This window comes from Hyaena hyaena, unplaced genomic scaffold (genome assembly GCF_003009895.1).
Source record: "Hyaena hyaena isolate Hyena2069 unplaced genomic scaffold, ASM300989v1 scaffold_1727, whole genome shotgun sequence".
Lineage (NCBI taxonomy): Eukaryota > Metazoa > Chordata > Mammalia > Carnivora > Hyaenidae > Hyaena > Hyaena hyaena.
Window position 1 is genome coordinate 124,897 of NW_024082361.1, and position 13,019 is coordinate 137,915.

The following is a 13,019-nucleotide window of genomic DNA, read 5'->3' on the forward strand; positions in this document are numbered from 1 at the left end:
ATCTTTGGATTCCATTAAATAAATATGTTTTGAAGGTGTAACAAAAACTTGAATAGCCATTTTTAGGAATCTCCTCTCTCTTTTTGTACATTTGTCTCTCAACTTCCTCTAAATATATATATGTATATATATATTACATAATACCTATATTATATATAATATATAATAAATATATATTCCTATTTTTAAGTGTTCTTCTTTCTTAAAAAAAAAGTTTAAAAGTTTTCTCAGAAGGGCCATGTTGCTTTCTACAAAAAAAAAAGACCAAACAACACATGATCTCCAAATCAGAAACTCCCAGATCTTTTCCTATACTAGCCCTGAAGTTAACCATTTTTGAGACTCAACTGCCTGGGAGTGAATGAGGACTGAAGGAATCAGAGTTGGCAAGAAAACTGTCTCCCCCTCTGAAGCTTCCAGCTGCACATTCGGTAAAGACAGAACATCTGAAGTAAGAGCCTAATCTACCTGTCAGAAACATTTTCACTTTGCTTAAATGCCAGGCAAACTGACAACCACTTTTCCCACAACTGAGAAGAATCTCCTAATGTGAGAGGCACTTGAAGACGTGTTAAAATTTTTGCAGCTATTAACACATTCCTAAGAAAAATACTGCTGGAGACACAAGAAAGCCAAGGATAACAATCTCCTCTTTCCAATGAAAACGTTTCGTCTGTTTGATTAAAGGAAGATAAATGAAGGGGCCAGGGCAAACTCACCTCACGTTCTGTGCTACGGTTTGGTTTGCCTTGAGACCAAGTTGTCTAGCTTAGAAAAAATGCAGCCTGTCTTCAACTCCCTGCATTCCTGGAGCACAGGAGTGGATAAACCACTCAGCATTCAGCAGAAGAGCCGAACTGACTCTAAAGGTGCTCATTCTCTGGCAATCTTTGCCAGGGGCAGGCAGAACAGAGAAGGCAAGGCAGTGCCTCAAGTGTGTATGTGTCCTGCTTACACTGAACCCTGATCCAAGGAGGTCAAAAAGAGGTGCAAGTGGTCCAAAAAGAACATAACCCTCTGGACCAGGAGACCTGACCTCTGGTCCCTGCTCTGCAATAACTCCATGATGCTGATCATTGTTTTTGTGCCTCCGAGCTTCAGTTTTCTCTTCTAGTAACTAAGAGAGTTGGTCTAACTGTGAGTTATAGTCATTAGTGATATATAAAATCAATTTAGTGAGCTACAATCGGTTTTTTTAAATTTTAATGCTTATTTATTTTTCAGAGAGAGAGAGAGAGTGCAATCAAGGGAGAGGCAGAGATAAAGGGAGGCACAGAATCTGAAGCAGGCTCCAGGCTGAGCTGTCAGCACAAAGCCTGATGCGGGGCTCGAACTCATGAACCATGAGATTACAACCTTAGCTGAAGTAGGACACTTAACCAAATGAGCCACCCAGGCGCCCCAACAAGTAATTTTTTTAATGTTTTTTTTTTAAATTTATATTTGAGAAAGCACAAGCAGGGAGGGGCAGAGAGAAGAGGACAGAGGGTCGGAAGCCGGCTCTGCACTGACAGGTGACAGCAGTGAACCCAATGAGGGGCCTGAACTCATGAACCGCACGATCATGACCTGAGCTAAAGTTGGATGTTCAACCCACTGAACCACCTAAGTGCCCTCAACAGGTAATTTTTATACGGATAAGATAGGATAGAACAAGATAAAAAAAAAATACACTGCATCACATACTGTTTCATGAAGTTGTCTTTCAGTTATTTGATTGTGTGTGTGTGTGTGTGTGTGTGTGTGTGTGTGTGTGTGTATTGTTAAATCAAGCTCTCCATGCATACTGGTCCCTGCTCTGCAAACACATTCCATGTGTTTTTGAAAAAGTTTTGGTAAGTACTGGGTTAAGTGATCTCCTAGGTTTTTCCTAGGTTTTCTTCTAGTCTTCTAGAATTTGATGAAACATACAGGCACCTTTTGGATCAGCCTACATTCTGGGTCCATCCAGATCTTAATACATTTAGTACTATTCAGTATGAACCCACTTTCTGTGCATTGAACATAAATGCATAAATGTGTGTTTGTATATGTGTACTTGTGCTTTTATCTCACCTAATACAGGACCTATCCACATAGCCAGCACAAAAGTACGCTGTAACCAACTATGGTAAAAGAAAGCAATACAGACCAATGGCTGTCAACACAGAAGGAATCAGTTTCCAGAGGAGCCTCCTGGATGCCTTGAGGCTGTATTTGCCTGATGCACAAGAGAAAGTGTGGGGGCCACACACATATTGCTATAGTCGAGTAACTAGTAGGAATGCTTCTGGGGGGAAATATCACTGTACCATGGAAATAGTTGTTTGTAGAAGCAAGTTACATGGTTTTGTAACTTAAACACATTTGAAACAAGAGTATAAGCCTACAAAAGCACTGAACATGCCTAATTTATTCAATGTTTCTTTCCTTGTAGCCTTCACTGTGCCCAGGATATCCTAGATACTCAGTAGGTATTTGTTGGGGTTCTATGTGACTTTGTTAGCCTGTGGGAATCTTCTATCTCAGTAGCTTGGCCCTTTGTCTCTCATAATGAATGGAGAACAGGAATAACAAGATATCCATCCCACTGGCCAGAATCCAGTCACATAGTGCCTATCTAACCTAGAGAAGCTTGAAATAAACATAGATATTGAATGAGAACTCTTGGCCTCTATTAAAATGATCACTCTTTCCTTCTTAAAATACTTCATTAATTTGACTTCCAGAACACAACACTCTCTTGGTTTTCCTGTTATCTCACTTGCCTGTCTTTCTAGGTATCTTCTGTGATTACTCTTGCTCTGGGTATGTCTTTTATAGATAGACAATAGCTCAGTTTTTCAGCCCATTTACATTTATTGTCATCATTGATATATTCAAATGTGTTTTTAATCATCTTAACTTTTTGGTTTCAATTTGCAACACTTTTTCCTATGTCTTTATTCCTCTCTTGGCTATTTTAACTTGAGGTTTTTGGGTTTTTCCCTCCACATTTCACTTTTCTCTCTCTATGGCTTTGGGATTTATATACTTTATTCACTGATGAGCTGGAGCTGGTTTGTAGTAACTCATGAGAGTCAATTGTGCACATCTTTTCCTAACTTCACATTCAGTGAAGTTCATGTTGGTAGCCTAAAATTGGCCATTGTGGCAGTATTTACAGCACAGAAATTGGCAAACTCCACAAATCAAGGCTTTATTTTCAGAGAGAAAATTGTTACACATTTACGAGCTCATGGCTATTACTTTCTTTTAGTGGTTATGCTCAAAATTTTGGTAAGCATAAGTTAATTTAACAAAATATAAAATTAAGTATCTTGAATTCTTTCTGACAACATAAAATTTCAGAATAATTAGTCTCCCCTCACTGCTTTTGTAAACTACTGTTTTCTAATACTCAAGTCCTGTTTTTTTTTTTTGCAGCACCATAAATTGTACAGTTATTTTATTTTATACAATGTCCAATTTACCTACCTGTTTATCATTTTAATTCTCATCATTCTTTCTTATATCTCAGCCCATCTTTCTGATATCAGTCTCCTTTTTCTTGAAATATATCCTTTATGAGTTCCTTTAGAGCAAAATCCTTGGTAGTAAATTCTCTTGCTCTTGAATTTTTGTATCTGTAAAAAATTTCATTTTACCCTCATTTTTGAAAGATAGTTTTTTGAGGGGATGGGGGCAGAATTATAGGTTGATAGTTATTATCTACCAGCATTGTAAAAACAACATTCCACAGTCTACTAGCTTCCAGCATTGCTGTTGAGAAGACTGATGCCATTCTTATTGTTGTTCTTATACAGGTGACCCACCTTTTCTCTCTGGCTACTTACTATATGTTCTCTTTGTCTTGGTGTTCTTAAGTTTTACTATGATGTGTTTAGGATAGCTTTCTTTTTCTTTATTCTCTTTGAGCTATATTTATTGTACTCCTTGGAGGTATACAGTCATGATTTTTTTTATTAGTTCTAATGTACAGTTATTACTTATATATTCCATCTCCTCCATTCTCTCTAGTAGATTATTTTAAACTCCTGCTGTAAGACCTCCTCCTGTTTCCATCTTCTACATTTCTCAATTTTGCTTACACATTTTATATTACTAAATTTCTGCAGTATTGTAGGTAGATTCTTCACATAACTCCAGTTCACTAATTCTTTCTTCAATTTTGTCTAATCTGCTATTTTACTGATCCATTGGGATTTTAGAAATTAATTTATTTTTAAAATTTGATTCTTCTTTGGTTGTCTTTTGTTGCATGCTTGTCTTTGTAACTGCATTCTTTTTTTTTTTTTTTTTATTTCTAGGAGAGAGAGAGAGAGAGAGACAGCATGAGCAGGGGAGAGTCAGAGAGAGAGGGAGTCACAGACTGAAACAGGCTCCAGGCTCTGAGCTGGCAGTCAGCACAGAGCCCGACGCGGGGCTCGAACCCATGAACCGCGAGATCATGACCTAAGCGAAAGTCGGACGCTTAACCAACTAAGCCACCCAGGCGCCCCTATAACTGCATTCTTATTGTCTTTAAATATCTAAAACTTAGCAGTCCATGGAGGTCCAAATCTACTGTTTGTTCTTTCTACCAACTCTCCTCCACAGTGGCCTTCCTTCTAGTGCGTTTACATGTGAACTCAAAGCTTGATATTATTCTTTTAAACTCCAATAGTCCTAACTTGGGAAAACATTCCTCCAGAGAAAGTTTGGCTCTGCCTCAACTGGTCATCAATGGGTACATATGACCTAAAACTACCTCAGTTTTTCTAAAAAGTTTAGCTCAGAGCTAGAGATGTAGATTCAATTTATCCTCACTACTATTCCAATGCTTAGTATACTCACAACAGTGTTGCTACAGTAACCCAGCCTTAAAGGCATAGGAATGCATCCCTCCAGGCTATCTGCAGAATCTGGCCCTTTCTCTACTCCCTAGATACCTGCTGTTCTAATTCCCCTATTGCTCTGGCCTCAGTCCCCATCTCTGCAGTCTTGATCTCAGTCACCCATGCTTGATGCAGCTTCACCAGGTCTTCTGGCTGCCCTGAACTAAGATTAGGAGTGCTCATGTTATATGTCTCAGGAAAGGTAAATAAAATAGAATAAATATAAGGAAAAAATTCATTAAACTGGACAAAGAGCAATTCCCTTTGCCTAAAATGGTTTTCTGCAACCCCTCCCCTATGCCATCCTTAATTCTTACCTACCTGGAAAGCACCCACCATCTTTCAAAACTCAGCTTAAACATCACTTCTAGGAAGGTTTGGATGACCATACCCTACTTGTGTCCCTACCTACCCCAGTGGGATTTAGGATTGACTCTCTCCTTGCTCTGAGTTGGTTTCTTTTCCTTTCTCTTCCTTTTTTTCCCCCTTGTTTTTGTTTAACTTTTAATTTGTCTTGGGAGAGTAAATGCTCAAAAAATTATGGGCAACTATGTCTAACTAATAACAAATTTGAAAAACTGCTCCCACGTGCAACAAAATTACCAATACATTAAAGAGAAGTAATTGGGAATATTAATTTCTGACCAATTCATTATTTTACTAACTATATACTTAATTTGTTTTCAACCAAATTGTTTTTGACCAAATTATCACGTACTCCTTTGAACCCTACTAAATCCTACATGTATTTTTTTCATAGTATTTCCAACTTTTTATTTCTGTAGTTGTTCCCTAGAGTACTAAATTATAAATTTCTTGGAGGCAGTAACCATTTACTTCTATTCCCAGCCCATAGGAGACAGCCTCATATTCATTATTCATTTAATATGGTTAAAGTAATGAATAAATAACATGCAGAATGATCCCTTTATGTCTAAACAAAGTATGCTAACTCTGTCTCTGTAGGCAAACAGCTTTGTACACTACTGTTTGTGATTTATAAAGCTGAATGTATGTGTTAATCTTAGATAATTGCTTGTGTATAAAACGTCTTTGGACTGTTGTGAAAATGATGATCATGAAATTTAAAGCCATGGTCATTTGCATAGTTCAGAGTTTTTACAAAAAGAGAGCACAAAGGGAGAGAAAGTCGGTTTCCACTTCACCCAGATTTGTACCTTCAAGGATCACTATCTACCTAATTATTTATTACAAAAATACATTGACCCCACCAACTATTGGAACTTGGTGAGACAAACTTAAGAAGTTTGAATTCCAAAAGTAATGAAATGAAAATTCTAAGACCCAGAAATTATCATATTTTACCTGCTTTGCCAAATCTTCCTTAATTCATTTCTTGCCAGTTTTCATAAAGGAATGCTTCTTTGGAATCTAGCAAATGGAGGAGATTGTTGTTTTTCCTAGAATTTATCTCAATAAATATTTACCAAGTTGAATATCAATCTTCATTCATATTGATTCTGTTGATATACTGAATAGAACAATTTAATGCATGCACTCGATTAAAAGCCATTAAAAGCTGAACCTAGTAATTAGGATCCTCCAAATATTAGTCTATCACATTCAGTAGTTATGGATTTGGATTTCCAATTCTGCACAGATTCTATACTTGATTTCAACATCTTGATAAGTATGGCTAATGACTATGTCTGGGTATATTTCTTTTAAACATATGTGACCACTTCCATACTGAAATGTCACTCACTGAGTGTAAGCACAGCATCACTGTGCAGAGGAAACGTACTATCATTATTATTGATCCCATTCTTAAAAATAAGTAAGGTGGTTGAATAAGTAGAAACTGAAGTAATCTTAGGTTGTTTACCAATGTTAGCAAATATGACAGAATCATATACAAATCCATTTGGGAAGCAGCAGCCAAACATTTTTTGGATTCTGTGATTTTCTATTTTTTAATACATTAATTCATATTTGAGAGAGAGAGACAGAGCATGAGCAGGGGAGGAGCAGAAAGAGAGGGAGACATAGAATCTGAAGCAGGCTTCCAGGCTCCAAACTGTCAGCACAGAGTCCAACACGAGGCTTGAACTCAAGAACCATGAGATCATGACCCAAGCCAAAGTTGGATGCTTAATTGACTGAGCCATTCAGGTGTCTCTGTGATTTTCAATTTTTAAAATCCAATTCCATTTTATGTTATACAGTAGTGAGTTAACTGATGAATATAGTAGTGACACACATCTGGTAATATCTAATGGGCATGTCACCTTTCCCAGGGACTCACAGCTAGACTCAAGGGGAAGGTGTTAGAGATGGTGAGAAAGCAGCCTATAAGATTGATCTGTGTAGGTATTTTCATAATATACCTGCTAGACCCCAAGAAAATATGACCATGGGACATGTAAGAAAGATGCCTACTATTGTATGTTTCTCTACCTCCCATGCTTAAGAATTACCTATATTTAGAATCCAAGCCATTTTATCGGCCTTTTGGCTAAGATTAAGTGTAGAATCTAAGCCATCTTAGGTAATGTTCAAGTTCACTCCATATTTCAATGGCCCAAATGAAAATTGATACACAAATGAACACCCTTTATAATAAAGATACAATAGTCTCAGATATAATAGTTTCCATACCATATACTGTAGAGTTGGTATAATGGCAGCTTTCTCTGCTAATTCTAGTTAGTCAGATACCTTAGAAAACTTGATGGTCATTTTTCATATCTAATGGCACCCAAAATTCTCCTTTATAGAAATCCCGTTGGTCAGTGTATATACTTAAGTTAGTGATGCTGTGCTTACATAATGCTGCTGATTATGTACCAGGCACTGTTCTAACTGGTTCACATTGACGAGATGAATTAATCTCACAATATTTCTATGAGGTAGGTACTATTGTTGTTCTCTTTTTACAGATTAAGAAATTGAGGCTCAGAGGAGTTAACGAAAGCATGCGAAGTCTCAAGGCTAGAAAGTGTTAGGACCTGGATGTGCATTTGAAAATTTAGCACAAAGCTCCTTTCATAAGAATATTATACAGAAACCAAATGTTTTCCTCTGTACCTACTGAACCAAAAGAACTATCTGAAAATGTCAGATGAAAAACATGCTAATTCAGGTCATTTTAAAGATGGATAAGGAAGTCAAAGTCCAGGAGAATTTAAGTTATGTGGATTATCAATGTTCCTTGATTTTCCTTGGCTTCGGGGGTTTCTATTCTCCATTTATAAGAATAGGAAAGATGGATGAATCCATATGACATTACAAAATACACATTCCTGTTAAAACCTAGGGTAGAATCAAGTGTCTTAAATCATTGTTACTCTTCCCACAGAACTATTACAGGATGGATCCTGAGTGACTGCATGGTGAATAGCATATCATTTCCCCCCAGTGGATAATCATTGGGCATCCAATCCTCGCACCCTCAGTCTAGGTTCTTTCTCTTCATAAAATGTCCAAGACATGCTATGGGTCAGCAGTTTGAGTCTTTCTTGCTGACCTCCTTTTATTGGCATGTTTACTGCATGAATAGTAGTTTTGTTGTTCAAAGTACAAGAGCCACTGACACAATAACAGTTATACTTTAAGATTTTCAGGTATGACCCACTCTACCTCAAGTGGACAATAGCTTCCACACACCAGGCAAAGCTCTGTCCCACAGTAATTTTATGTAAGACGAAGAGGCAGTAGGTATGGTCAGGAACAATTCCAGTGCATTCAAATACTATCAAGATATAGTATGTATATATTTTTTAAACTATATGCAGTAATTATTGCTAATGTTATATATTGTCTTGCTTTTTCTTTTCTCACCCAGTATGAACATGAAATACTTGACATCTGTCAGGCTGACTGGAAAAGGAAGGCCCAAATCACTCATCTTCGTAAGGGTGGACCTATTCTACTGAAGAATTGATGTAAGAAGATAACAGAACAAAAATCAACATATAAACAAACAAGTGTGAGCAATGCCTGGTAAATAGCCTATAATGCTAAATTTCTGCATAGGACAAAATTTATATTCAAGTTGACAAAGCAATAAAAGAAGAAATATTTATGGATCTCAGCCGTAGATGGATCATGAGGGAGGGAGGAAGGGCAAATACTCTTCAGACAAGACAAAAAGTAACGGAAGAGCATTTCTAGCTCAACAATGTTTTGAGGGAGTTGAGCTCAGGAAACAGATTTCCGATGGACTAGCAGTTGGGTCAGCCAAACAATCAAGAAGACGTAATCAGGGGAGGCCATTTCATCCTTCATTCTGTTGGAGGCAAAACTGTGTTGATGTATAAATGCGCCTCCTGGTTTCCAATTGTTGTTCTCACTCAGCAATGAGGCATGAAGCCTGGGAAACCACAGATATTTGGATCTATGAAGGTATTTTATTTCCCCCTCTCCAGGGCTGAAGAGTGGAAAATACACAAGGGTACTTTATCTTAGTCTTACAAGGTCTCATAGACCTATAATCCTCTTCCTCTGAGCTCCAGGCTTATCAACTTGATCTGTACATAATTCTATTAATAAAAAGGGCTCCCTGGCATATACATCCCAGGCCAGGAAGAAGATGAGTGGATTTCTTCCCTCCTCATAGGCCTTACCCATCTAGCTTTTCTGTTGACAGAAACAGACCATCTTAAAGCAGCAACAATCTCTTTGTCTAGTTATTTAGGCTTCATATGCCTTGTTTGAGTAAGTTTCTCACTGAAAAGAAGAAAAATGGTCTTCACACCATCTAACACACATACACACACATGCACACACACACACACACACACACACTTTTTTTCTGAAATCTCCGTATCATCTTAATTCCTTCAGGACTAAGTCAATCCCAATCTCTTTCAGGGGGCGGAGGGGAGGGGGAGTGAGACAGAGCAATGAATTCAGGGTTTCCCAGCATGGTTTTTACTTTCCTGAATCCTTAGAGACCTCCCTCCCAACTTTTTTCCCAGCTGTAGCTGGAAGCTGTAACAGATCCAGAGACCATTTTAGAACCTCATTTGTATTGTCCTGACACTTAGGAATCTAGTTTCTGTTACAAGGATGTCATCAAAGTTGGTGGGCTCATAACATGACCTACTTTCTAAAACCCATCTGTTAGGAGCCTATAGATTTTCTTGGTTTGTTTGTTTCTGACTGTCTCCAGAAAGAGCAACAGCAATGTTCTCACTTTCCAAGCCCAACCCTCAAATAATAATCAACTGAATGTGCACCACAACGGAGCTGAATATCTTCCAAATATGCAGCAGGCAAAAAACAAACAAACAAGCAAAAAACAGTGATTTTCTTAATCTGGAAGGTGAAGAGTAAGAGCAGGAAGTAGAAGTCAGTTTAATTTATGCACATCTAGGCTATCTCCCATCAAAAACTCACACCAGACTAGACAGCAGCATTAGAAAGTAGAACATAAGATCCACCATTTTGCCTGCCAAGCTTTTGCCACTGTGGGGTCAGGAGGTTATGGTGCCCTGTAACAATCAGGTTTGCAATACCATGTGTCCAAAGAAGAGGGATTTGGGGACTGCAAGCTAAAGTTAAAGAACTCCTTCGCATAAGGCATAATTGCCTACTGATAGTAGCTCTTCAATTGCTCTCTCCATTGATTTTACCCTAGCTCAATGGCTAAATGAGTGCATGTGTGAACACACATAAAATGAAACCTCTATGTTTCCCAAAGATAACCATTCCTGGTTTGGAATAAAGCTATGAAGAGGAGGGTGAAAGGAATGAGGGAAGGAAGGAGACAGAGAAGAAGAGACAGAGGAAGAGAGGGAGGGGGTAGAAGAAGGGGAAGAAGGAAAGCAAGAATTAAAAACCAAACATTCATATATAATGGCTTTTTAGCTAAATCCTGCATCTCTACTTAAAATCAGATGCCAGATTCTATTAACACTCAATTTCATATCAAGCAGACTCCAGCCCAGTTTTACTTACTGACTCAGTAGTTCACTGTAATATGGTTCAGAATACCATTTTACAGTCTTTTAATTAAAGTCCAGCCTCCTCATGTTCCTGTCTTTAATCTGCAATTCTGTTGGAGAATCTTCCTTCTCTACAACTGACCCCATACTCCACTTTACAATTAAAACCTTGCCACTCTTGCCACTCTTACAATTAAAACCTGCCAGTGGCTGGCTCTGACTGGCCCACTGGAAAAAGTTCAGAGTTCATGGCCTGACATACAAGATCCTCTACATCTGGCTCAAATCTTCCATTTCAAACTTATCTTTACTATGCCTCAATGTTTGTGCTCACAAAATGTCTCTTCCACCTCTAGGATTATATCTGCATTTTAAGTGAGAAGAAGAAAAGTAGAAGAGAACAAGAAATGAAAGAAGTTATCCTACACCAGGAAAACAAAAATTTTTTAAGAAATCCCTAAATTACAGTCATTTATATCTTATTGGCCTGAAGTGTTCACAATGTCACCAACAGCCACAAAGAAGTTCAGGAAAGCAAATAATTCCCAAAAGACAACTGCAGTTTTCATAGCAAGGAAGAACAGAAGGATGGTTATTGGGTAGGCAACCTGCAGAGCCCAAAGCCAACAGCGCGACCAGGCGTGGATTTTGGTAACACAAATAGACAAATACATCAGTGATGCAGGGCCAAGCTCTCCATAGTAGCCCACGAAGTTACATAGGATTTTGTTATAACAAGTCAACTCTAGACAGATGCGATATAAAACTCTTATATCTAGATATAAATATTACACCTAGATATTACATCTAGATATAAATATTTTTATATTTACTACATATAGATGTAAACATTTTTTTATAATCTTTTTGCTCTCCTTTCTGAGTTCTGAGACCAAATCATGAATTTTTAACAAATAGAAAGAGATGTATTAAAAGGGTTAAGTCACCATAACATTTACTACTCAATTATTCTTTCTAATTAAAAGAAACTTAGTCCAGGGATAAAACTGAATATCAAAATTATCCAGCATTTTAGCAGACAGCTTGACCCCAGGCAGATTAAGGTGATTGATATTTTTGTGCTGAGTCAACCAAAAATTACACCAACATTTACATAGCATCGGTCTGAAGGGGAAGAATCAGAACTGCTATAAATCAGTTTCTACATGGGAATCTACATTAAAATAGAAAATAAACACATGAGTGGTATTTTTATTTTATTTAATTTTATTGAGTTTATTTATTTATTTTGAAGGAAAGAGAGCAGGGGAGGGGCAGAGAGAGAGAGATGGAGGCTCTATGTTGTCAGTGCAGAGCCCAACAAGAGGCTTGATCCCACGAACCATGAAATCATGACCTGAGCTGAAATCAAAAATTGGATGCTTAACCAACTGAGACAGGGTACTATTTTTTAAAAAAATTATCCTTATGCTGACAAAAACTGAGGACTGATGGATGTGGGGGGGAGGGGGGATGGGCATGGAGGAGGCCACTTGTGGGGATGAGCACTGAGTGTTATGTGGAAACCAATTTGACAATAAACTATTTGTAAAAAAAAAAATAATAATAAATTATCCTTAATCACTTTCAGATAAATCAACTCTAGGGGTGAGGATGGTCAGGAACAATTGTGTCTCCAATCTGACCGGCAACTTGAGCGAGTCACATTCACTAAGAACTCTGGTAAATGATGCTGAACTGTTGCCAGGTTAAGGAAATTGAGTTTTTTCATAACTACATTGAACTATATGGCAGAGTTCCTTAAAGGAACTAAGGACAAATCTCTCCTGGGCTTGGCACCATCAGAGAAGCTTCCCTTCCTTCTTCCACTTTAGTGTCTACCAATTTGGGTGGGCGTCACTCTTTGGTCATTTTACTTTTGACTTCTGCACTATCTTCTCTTTAAAACGTAAGCTCCCAGAGTTTTGTGGCTTTTGTTTTAATTTTAGCATGCTTCTGAGCCAATCCCAAAGATAAGCGCTCAGAAACAGAGAGTCCAAGTATAGTCCAGGAGCTCAGCCTTCCAAGTTGAGACTGACTTGCCATGTGGGCTTCAAGGCAATTCATCTTTCTCCTTCCATTCATTCATCTCTGAAGTGGGAATAATAGCAGCCATCCTCACTTACAGCACCGTTTTCTTTGTCATTAAATATTTAGTAAGCATCCACATGCATGATACAGGTTAGAGATGTATAGGCTAAACCAGACAGATGCTCTCTCTGGCTTTAGAGAGCTCTCATGATGCAAAGACAGG

General features: G+C 37.9%; 1 long non-coding RNA gene across 1 annotated transcript; it reads left to right on the top strand.

The window, feature by feature from the left end:
* Positions 1–7,638: 7,638 nt before the first annotated feature.
* LOC120226518 lies at positions 7,639–11,551 on the top strand. The gene is made up of 3 exons (XR_005527038.1): positions 7,639–7,726; positions 8,662–8,819; positions 11,122–11,551. It is a non-coding gene; the product is annotated as an uncharacterized LOC120226518 (long non-coding RNA).
* Positions 11,552–13,019: the final 1,468 nt, after the last annotated feature.